Source organism: Myotis daubentonii, chromosome 11 (genome assembly GCF_963259705.1).
Source record: "Myotis daubentonii chromosome 11, mMyoDau2.1, whole genome shotgun sequence".
Lineage (NCBI taxonomy): Eukaryota > Metazoa > Chordata > Mammalia > Chiroptera > Vespertilionidae > Myotis > Myotis daubentonii.
This window is the reverse complement of record NC_081850.1, coordinates 52234443-52244967: the sequence shown is the minus strand read 5'-3', so window position 1 is coordinate 52244967 and position 10525 is coordinate 52234443.

Sequence of the window (10525 nt, the reverse complement as noted above, 5' to 3'; positions counted from 1 at the left end):
GCAACCAAGCATGTGTCCCAACCAGAATCAAACCTGCGACCTTTCAGGACATGGGATGATGCTCAACCAACTGGGCCACGCTGGCCAGGGCTGTGGCATCTATTTGTCCTGAGTTCTGGGGGGCCAGAAGCCAACCTGCCTCCCTGACAATGATGAAGCTGCCGGCCAGCTAAGGGGTGGTGTGGACTCCTAGCTCCCCAGCCAGGATACGGGGACCTTGCCACCTGCCTAACGGTAGATACCTTCCTCTCTAGAGCAGTGGGTCGCCAACCAGGGGTCCGGACCACTGGTCGGTCTGTGAGGTCCGAAAGGTTGGCGACTGCGGGTTTAAGAAAACCTTTCACATGGTGCCTGCTACAGGTTTAAGGCCAGCAGCCACGGGATACTTCTCTACCCAACAGCCAGCATCTTCCTAAAGGGACCTGACAACCCTGCTCAGGGAGCTGCCAGCTTCAAAGGTGGACAAAAAGCTCCCTGTCCTGTCTTTTTTTTAAAAAAAAAATTTATTGGTGATACTCCCTGTCCTGTCTACTGATTGAGTTCCCAGTGGAAGGGATTGGGCCTGTGCGTCTCCATTTCCAGCATTGCTCTGCACAGGGGCTGGCACAGAACAAGCCCCAGTACATATCTGAGTAACAAAATATAAAATTGAGCATGGCTCTTTCCCACGATGCCCCTCCCACTCACACCTGGAGCACATCCAGTTCTCAGAACAGTGGTGCTGTGGGTGTTGGGTCAGGGCCAGCACCATGCAGTTTTGATCATATTTTCATCATCTCATGTCAACTTCTTGGTAAACCCCCACCCCTGTGCCCCCCTTCTCTGGCCTCCGGGAAACTCAGAAACAGCTAGAAAACCTTGGAATTAGTCTCACAAAGGGGCAGGACTCCCAAGTAGGGAGTTTCCTTCAAGAGCCCCTCTGTACAATTAAGCAGGCACCTCTCTGAATAGAGAACTGCCTCGCTGGCCCCTAAGACTTCACGCCCGTGGAAGGAGATGGCTCCGTAGTACCAGTTAATTACCACTAAGTGCTTTCCCGGCGCCGGGCACTGCTTTCTGTGCTCCTGACATTCGCATGTAACTACCTAAGCTGGACCGCTGGTAAAGTGATAGAACTGAGGGTCCTCGCTGGGTAGTTTGGCTTCAGGATCTGTACTACATATACTGCCTCTCTTAGTGACCCACCTCCTAAGTAAAAAAGGGGAGCAATACAGCAGGCCCTCAGGAAAGAGGAAAAGCCTTATTTTGAGGTCCTGACCATGTGTCAGCCTCCAAGCTGAGTCCTTTATGTGTATGACATATTGCATCCTTAAACAACCCTATAAGTTGGGGATCACTGGTCCCATTCTATGTCTGAGGAAGCGGAGGCATGGAGAGGTAGAGTGGCAAAGCTGAGATTGCAGCCCACGTCGGTCTGATGGGTAGCACTTGGGAAGAGGGCTGGGGTCTGGGATATCCAGTTGGGGCGGAAAGGCTTGACCTGCTAGGAAGAGTTGGGGGAAAACAAGGAGAGGAGCTGAAGGCCTCAGGCAGGATCCCAGTGCTTGAGCCAGACACAGAGATGCCCCCTGGAGGGCCTCCAGCCTCCTGGGCCTCTCCAGCAGAAGTGGAACTGGTTTCCCCAGAGTCTCCAGGAGGAAGTAGGCACAGTTTCTCGAGGCCTGCCCAGGCCTCAGTTTCCCCAAGTGGAACAGTGGAGAAGGGATCAGGCTACAACTGTGCCCACCTTCTTACCTCCATTCTCAGGGAGTATCAGAGGCCAGGTGATGTTGTAATAAAAATGGGAATGAAGGGACAGGGCAGGGTTGGGATCCGGAGGGTAGGAGTAGGGGCAGGACTAAGGGGCCTGTGGGCAAGGCTCCTGAGAGGGGCAGGCCTCGTGGGGGGGAGGGTGGCAGGGGGGGCTTTGAGCCAGCCTGGTTGGACCTCTGCAGAGCAAAGCATCTAACCGGGATGGCTTTAACCCCCAGGGCTCTGGATATCAGAACTGTAGTCCCTGGAAATCTAAACCCAACTCTAACAAAACCCCAATCACCTTGCTGATCCCATACCTGTCAGACCATCATTTCAAGGATCCTCCCCAAAAAGGAAGCCATCCCTTCCACAGGGGCACAACCTTCAAGCCCCCCATCAATTCAGGAACCCTGACGGGACATACCAATACCTATTGGTGTCCCCATTGCTGACAGGACCTCCAAGAATGTCAAGGTCCCCCCATTACTCTCAGGCCACCATTCCCCCTGGGAAATCCTGGCACTGTCAGGAACACCCATGCCTGTCAGGCAGGACAGCATCGTTGCACACTCCAGGGACACTGTTTTCCCTGGAGCCTGTGTAAATGGCGCCTCCTGGCATGTCAGCCCTAAGTATCAGAGTGTCTGTTAGTGTGGGGCCCTCAGCCATCTCAGAGCTGCCATGATATAGAGTTACCTCCACCCAAAAAAGGGCAAATAAATATATCAGTCAGGATTCTTACCTGCAAGCCACTGAAACTCATTAGGTGATTTAAACAGAAAAGCAAGTTATTAAAAAAAACCTGAAGGTACAGAAAAGGAAAGAATAAGGAGACCTCGGCAGCCAGAACCACACACAAAGCATGCAGTAGAGCCAGGACGGTCCAGACAGCCCCCCAGGACAGCATGGTAGCACAAAGGGGATGTCAAATGCCGGTGCCACCCTAACATCCAGATAACGGAGGCCCCTGTCCTGTAGTCCATGTTTTAGAGGGCCCTGTTCTGTCCCTCTTCCAGTCATATCTCTGGACGTGGCATACACATTACTCAGGGTTAAGGGGGCATGCTCACCTGGAGCTAGTGCTTCTCCTTCTAGACCACATTTCAGGAACTGGAAACTGGAGAATTCCCTGCCCAAAAGGCCCCAAGCAACTTCAAGAATCCATGCAGACCTCTTTCCTTAGATCTGTCCTCCCTATGATAGATTATGTCAATGTTGTGTACACTACTAGGTCCAGAGAATGACCAAGATGTAGCTACTGCCAGGTAACATGAAAGGAACGTGTATGTATGGGGCTGGAGTGTCTACATCAGGTATATGAGGCCCTTCATGGTACAATTGGAACTGAGGGTAGTAAGAGAAGGAAGTGGGTGGACAAGTTGGGACTGGAGCTTGGATCTCCCCTTGCCACATCTCTCCGTCAAGGAACTCCAAGAGCCCTAACCGGTTTGGCTCAGTGGATGGAGTGTCGGCCTGCAGACTCAAGGGTCCTGGGTTCGGTTCCGGTCAAGGGCATGTACCTTGGTTGCGGGCACATCCCCGGTAGGGGGTGTGCAGGAAGCAGCTGATCGATGTTTCTCTCTCATCCATGTTTCTGGCTCTCTGTCCCTCTCCCTTCCTCTCTGTAGAAAATCAATAAAATGTATTTAAAGAAAAAAAAAAGGAACTCCAAGGATTCCAAGAATTCTAAATTTGAATCCCGTCTTCAAGTTGTTTTGAAAGTATATTTTTCAAGGTAATAAGAGAGACATTTTTTTTGACACTGGGTAGAGTGGCAAAGCTGAAATTGCAGCCCAAGTCGGTCTGATGGGTAGCACTTGGGAAGAGGGCTGGGGTCTGGGCTATGTCAGCTTGATTTATAACTTTTAAATATTTAGGCATATGCTATGCGGGCCTCCATTTGAACTGTTGTCACAAGCCCTTCAAATATTGGGTGATCAGCCTGCCAGCTTCCACTTCTAGAATCACAGCTCAGCTGCCCATGAAAAACAGACATCACTTCTGCCATCACTCCTACCACCACGAAAATGGATGTTCTACTAACTCTGCTCCTTTGCATCACTACTAGCTTCCTATTCACAGTCTTTGAAAGGTGCTTCTGATTGGATAAGCCTAAGTCATGTGCTTGAATCCTAGCTGCAAAGGAAGCTAGGAAAATTAGTATGTGACCCTTAGGGGGTTCTATGTTAAAAAGTAACTAAAACTCATATAATAGAAAATTCCTCAAACCATAGAAAGGGGTTAAGTTTGTGAGCAGTGAAAAAAAAAATCTCCATAGTCCACCCTATGGCTATCCTACATCAACATACATCCTTCTTCCCAAATCCTAGACTCCTTAAAAATTTAAGGATATCACCTAACAATATCTGCCTCAGTCAAAGTTGCCATAATAAAATACAAAACAACAATTTGTGTTGTTTAAACAACAGAAATTTTATTTTCTCACTGCGGGAAGCCATCCATTGTCTTCACTAGCAGAGAGGTGTGGACAAGGAACCCGGAAGGCTGGCGACCCTTGAGCTCTGGCAATGGTCAGGGCTGTGCACCCAGTGTTAGTCCAGACAATGGTAGCTGAAGCAACTTCCCCATTTATTATTATGTAAATCCTTGCTGATGGGCTAATCTGCCTGTTACTGGAAATTGCCTGCCTAAGGGCTATGGGTGTATCCCAAACCAATAAAAGGCTGGCGAGGCCTGAGCACCAGTGGAAGTCCTTCCCCTTGAGTTGGACTTGCCCGCCTGGCCCCCCAGTATTTCCAAATTATCTCTTGTCTTGTCTCTTTCATTTGTGTGCGCCCCCTCCTCTAGATCCTGAACCCTGAACCACGCGGGATGTGGGGGAAACACTACACATCTCACAGTTCTGGAGGTTAGAAGTTCAAGATCCAGATGCCTGGTGAGAGCCCTCTTCCTGGCATGCAGATGGCTGCCTTCTCACTGGGACCTCACTGTGTCCTCTCTCTTCCTATTCTTTTTTTTTTTTTTTAACTTTTTTTTAATATATTTTTTTATTGATTAAGATATTACATATGTGTCCTTGTCCCCACGTTACCCTCTTACCACCCCCCCACCCCCCCCGCTCATGCCCTCACCCTCCCGTTGTCCGTGTCCATTGGTTAGGCCTATATGCTTGCATATAAGTCTTTTGGTTGATCTTTCCCCCTTACCCCTACCCTCCCCTACCTTCCCTCCAAGGCCCGACAGTCCAATCAATGCCTCTCCGTCTCTGGATCAGTCCTTGTTCATCAGTTTATGTTGTTCATTATATTCCACAAATGAGTGAGATCCTGTGGTATTTATCCGCTCTCCAATTCCATCCATGCTGTGGTATATGGTAAGAGTTCCTTTTTCTTCTTCCTCTTCTTAAAGAATACCTTTCAGCATTTCATATAATGCTGGTTTGGTGGTGATGAACTCCTTTAGCTTTTTCTTATCCGTGAAGCTCTTTATCTGACCTTCTATTCTGAATGATAGCTTTGCTGGATAAAGTAATCTTGGTTGCAGGTTCTTGCTATTCATCACTTTGAATATTTCTTGCCACTCTCTTCTGGCCTGCATGGTTTCTGTTGAGAAATCAGCTGACAGTCATATGGGTACTCCCTTGTAGGTAACTGACTGTCTTTCTCTTGCTGCTTGTAAGATTCTCTCTTTATCTTTTGCTCTTGGCATTTTAATTATGATGTGTCTTGGTGTGGTCCTCTTTGGATTCCTTTTGTTTGGGGTTCTCTGCACTTCCTGGACTTGTAAGTCCATTTCTTTCACCAGGTGGGGGAAGTTTTCTGTCATTATTTCTTCAAAAAGGTTTTCAATATCTTGCCCTCTCTCTCCTTCTGGTACCCCTATAATTCTGATGTTGGTACGCTTGAAGTTGTCCCAGAGGTTCCTTACACTATCTTCATATTTTTGGAATCTCTTTTCTTTTTTCTTTTTCGGTTGGGTATTTTTTGTTTCTTTGTATTTCAAATCTTTGACTTGATTCTTGGGATCCTCTTGTCTGCTGTTGGTAGTCTGTATAATATTCTTTATTTCAGTCAGTGTATGCTTAATTTCTAGTTGGTCCTTTTTCATGTCCTCCATGGTCTCACTATGCTTATTGAGGGATTCATTAAATTTATCGGCGGTTTCCATAAAATTCTTGAAAAACCTTATAAACGTGGCCTTGAACTCTATATCCAGTCGTTTGCTTTCCTCCATTTCTGCCATTTGTGACCTGTTTCTTTGTCTCCGCATTTTGGCTGCTTCCCTGTGTTGATAGAGTGGCCCTGCGCGCCAGGTGTCCTGTAGGGCCCAGTGGCTCAGCCTCCCAGTTACCTGAGGTGGACACTCTTGGTGCACTCTTGGTGCCTTGGTTGTTGTAGGAGCACTGGGAGGAATTGACCTCCAGGCCAATTGGCTGTGAGAATCAGCTGTGTCTGAAGTGGGAGAACTTCTGTGCTGAAGACACCCTTCTGGGGCAAGACTTGCTTCAGTGGAGCTTTGGTGCTCACTGAGTCTGCTCCCTGAGTGTGTCCCTTATGGATCTGAGGGGTTGCAATCTGGATGGTCCTCCTCTGACCACTGGGTACAGTGGCTCCTGGATCTAAGGGGGTGCTAATTCAGCCTCTGCCTGAGGCCACACAGCAGGAGCCACTAAGAGGCTCAGCTGTGAAGCAATGCAAGCCGCTGCGGGGCCTTGGGCCTTCTCTTGGAAGTTCAGGGTCTGCCTGGGGCTGCAGTTAGGTAATTATCAGTTTGCAAAGGGCCGGTACATTCACATGCAAAAGCCTCTGCTGCAGCCTGGGTGGGGCGGGGTCTCAGGGAATCAAAGGGCGAAGCAAGCAGCTATGGCTGATTCTCCGCCCAGCCCTAAGGAGTCCCGTGTCTCAGTGTCCCGGCAACGGCTGCAAGCACCTCTGAGGGAAAGCCGCTCTCAAGTTCGCCCGCTGCCCGACAGTGTAGCTTCTCCCCGTATGAGTCCTGGGTCCCCAGAGACTTCCCGGAACCGGAGTTCAGAGCAGTCGGGAGCTTGTGATTCAAAAAGACGGCCGCATCCTCAGGTGCCACCCCCTTTCCGTGCGCGCGCGAGCCGCCGTACCTCTGCACTTCATCTCCGCAGCTCCTCTGGCTCTCAGTGTGCTTTTCTTTCCTTCTAGTTGTATAATTTACTGGATGATGTCCGCTCTGTCCTTTGTGGTATTTTTCAATTGTTGTGGGAGGCGGCAATTTCCCGGTGTTTATCTATGCTGCCATCTTAGTTTCTCCCTCTTCCTATTCTTTTAAGGCTACAGTCCTATCAGATTAGTACCCTACTGTTATGACCTTGTTTAACCTAAATTACTTCCTTAAAAGCCTATCTCTAGATACAGTCACATTGAAGGTTTGGGCTTCAATTTATGAATTATGGCGCTAAATCCAAGATCTCAGGCTGACATCCAATCCTTTTCTAGTTTTGCTGTAATCTCACCTCTCTATTCTACAATACCTGAAAACCACCACCAACACACCTGATTGGTCAGGATAGACTGAGTTATGCTGCAGTAATAAATGACACCCAAGTCTGAGTGGTTTAACACAACAAAATTCTACTCCCCATGTTTACCAAGCCTGCTGTGGGTCTAGGCGGGTCTTTACTGCAGCTGTGTTCCATGTGGTGGTTCAACATTCCAGGCCGCCTGGGTCTTTTGGCATGCTCCTTCTTCTCAACAAATGTTTCCACGATCGTCCCAGCGGTAAAACGGCAAGGAGAACCCTGGTTTAAATGCTTCTATCCACAAATGACACATGCCATTTCTGCACACAGTTGATCGGCCAAAGTAGGTCACGCAGCCATGCCTAACTTCAAGCAGGCGACTGCCAGGAAAAATAAACCACAGTCTTGATGAGCAGAAGTACTTTTACCACAACAACCTAGATTGAAGAATGGAATAAAGGAGGATGACAGAAAAAAGGAGTCAGTTAAAGAAATAGTGACATTTCACAACCTGGAAGGAAGTAGGAATAAAAGCTATAGTCAACAGTCCTGAAACTGGTCCTGGGACTTAATTGGCATTCATTCCTTTGTTTTTATATTAGTTCTCTATTGCTGTGTAACAAATTGTGACAAACTTAGCAGCTTCAAACAATCCAAATTTATCATCTCATTGTTTCTGTGCGTCAAGAGTTCAAGTACTTGTTGACTGGGTCCTCTGTTCAGGGTCTCGCCAGGCTGAACTCAGGTATGGGCCAGGGCTGCAGTCTCATCTCAGACTCAGAATCCTCTTTCCACCTCACTGGGTGCTGGCAGTTGTGGTTGTAGGACTGAGGCCTTGAGCGCCTAGAGCTGCCTGCCACTGCCGGCTGCATGGCCCTCTCCACAGCATGGCAGTTGCTTCTTCAAGGCCAAATAAGAGCATCTGCTGCCACTTCTTACTTCTTATCTCTAGACACTTTACAAGCGTTCACCTGATTAGGTCAGGCTCACCCAGGGCAATCTCCCTTTTGACGACCTGAAAGTCAACGGATTAGAGACCTTAATTACACCTGCAAAATCCCTTCATTTTGCCATATGTAATAATCTAATCCCATCATATTCAAAGGTCAAATGTCTGAAAAAAATCCCTTCAAAGCAAGATTATACAGGGCATGCACACCAGAGGGCAGGGAACTCAGAATTCTGTTTACCATACTTTCTCTATAACTCATTCCCTTCACCCCCAACTGGCACTTCAGCTGGTTGACATTCTATGCTGCTAAGGAACCCAAACCTTCACACTCAAAGGCCGTGAAGCTCCTAATGGTTCTGCCTGATTAAGGTTACCGGAGTCTTCCATTAACTTTTTTTTTTTTTAATATATTTTATTGATTTTTCACAGAGAGGAAGGGAGAGAGAGAGAGAGAGTTAGAAACATCAATGAGAGAGAAACATCGATCAGCTGACTCCTGCACATCTCCTACTGGGGATGTGCCCGCAACCCAGGTACATGCCCTTGACCAGAATCGAACCCGGGACCTTTCAGTCCACAGGCCGACACTCTATCCACTGAGCCAAACCGGTTTCGGCTCCATTAACTTTGACCACTGGGCCTGGCATCATCAGGAAGTACCCCAAGGATTACCCCCATACACAGAGCTTCTCTCACCAATTACCCTTCCCCTGCCTCACCCACGCTGGGGTCAGTCACAGACCCCTGTCCTTCCTCTGAGCCTTTGCTTCCTGTTCATTCTACCTGGAATGTCCTCCCTCCTGCCTCACCCACACTGGGGTCAGTCACAGACCCCTGTCCTTCCTCTGAGCCTTTGCTTCCTGTTCAATCTACCTGGAATGTCCTCCCTCCTGCCTCACCCATCTTCAAGGCTCTGCGGAGCTCCCTCCCCCACGAAGCCTTCTCTACTTTCCGTCTGAGTCCCCAGGGCTCCTCATGTCCAGCCACATAGGTCACCTACTGCTTTGGGTTCAAGGACCCTTGTTTCCCGCACTTCTCCCAAGCAAGATCAGTCCAAACCCGGACCCCTGGGACCCAGAGAGGCCCAAATTGCAGGAAGTAGAGGGGTTTGTTCAGGAAACCTGGTAATGATTTTACTTCAAGCTCCGGGGGGGGAGGTGGGGAAGGGGGGTGTACTATTGCTCAAGAGTTCCTCCATTCTGATGTCCAGTCATCTCTGAAGTCCTGTGCAATGTTCTACCCACACTCTGGCTTGGCTGCCCCTCTGACTGGCCAGGGACCTCTGGTAGACAGAAGTTTGGGATAAAAAGAAGCAGACCTCTTCCCAGGGTCAGGGACTTTCAAGAGCTGATTCATCTGTTTTCTTACTCATTTCCAGCTCACTTCTGGAACAAGATAACTCAGATTCCTCAGGCCAGAGCCCCTGCTTCCACAGCCAGGAGTCTCACATCCTCCTTTCCCTTTGCACTGGGCGCCCCCTGCAGGCCCTATGAGGTTGAGAGCCACAAAGTGATGGATTGAACACACACACACACACACACACACACACACACGTGTCATTTCAGACCTTGGAGAGGCCAACACCTTAATCCGCCTACCTGTCTGTACACACAATCAGATAATCACATGATCATTTACATACATCAAGGACACAGCACAGATAGTTACACGAATACATTATCATAATACAGTTACAAGGACATAGACAGACACACAGACACAATTACACACAGACATGGGCACACAGACACACACTCACACATGGACACAATCTTTTCTCCTAGAAAGGAGTATTTGTTTGGGAGAAATAGGTTGAAAAGCCATCTGAGAAATAGGGCAATGTCCTGAGTGGTGGACTTAAAAAGGTGGCTAGAACTCAGCCAGCATGGCTCAGTGGTTGAGCGTCGACTTATAAACCAGGAGGTTACAGTTGGGTTCCTGTCAGGGCACATGCCTGGGTTGTGGGCTCAGATGCCCAGTGTGCAGCATGCAGGAGGCAGCCGATCAATGATTCTCTCTCATTATTGATGTTTCTATCTCTCTCTCCCTCTCCCTTCCTCTCTAAAATCAATAAAAATAAATTTTTTAAAAATAGCCAAATGAAAAGACGCACAGGGCGAATTGTGAGAGAGCCTTAAATGCTCTCTCCTCTTAGAGACATGAAGGGCACATCACCCTCCCAGCACATTGTTTCATTCACTGAACAGGAAGTTCCATGGGCTTTGGTGTCCAGAGTTTTTATTGAGATTTCATTACATAGGCATCATTGAGCCACATGACTGAACTCAATCTCCAGCCCCCTTCTTTGGAGGTTGGGCTGGCTCAAAGCCCCAATTCTCCAAGGACATAGTTGATCTTTCAGTGATGAGCCCCCATCCTAAGTCATCTCA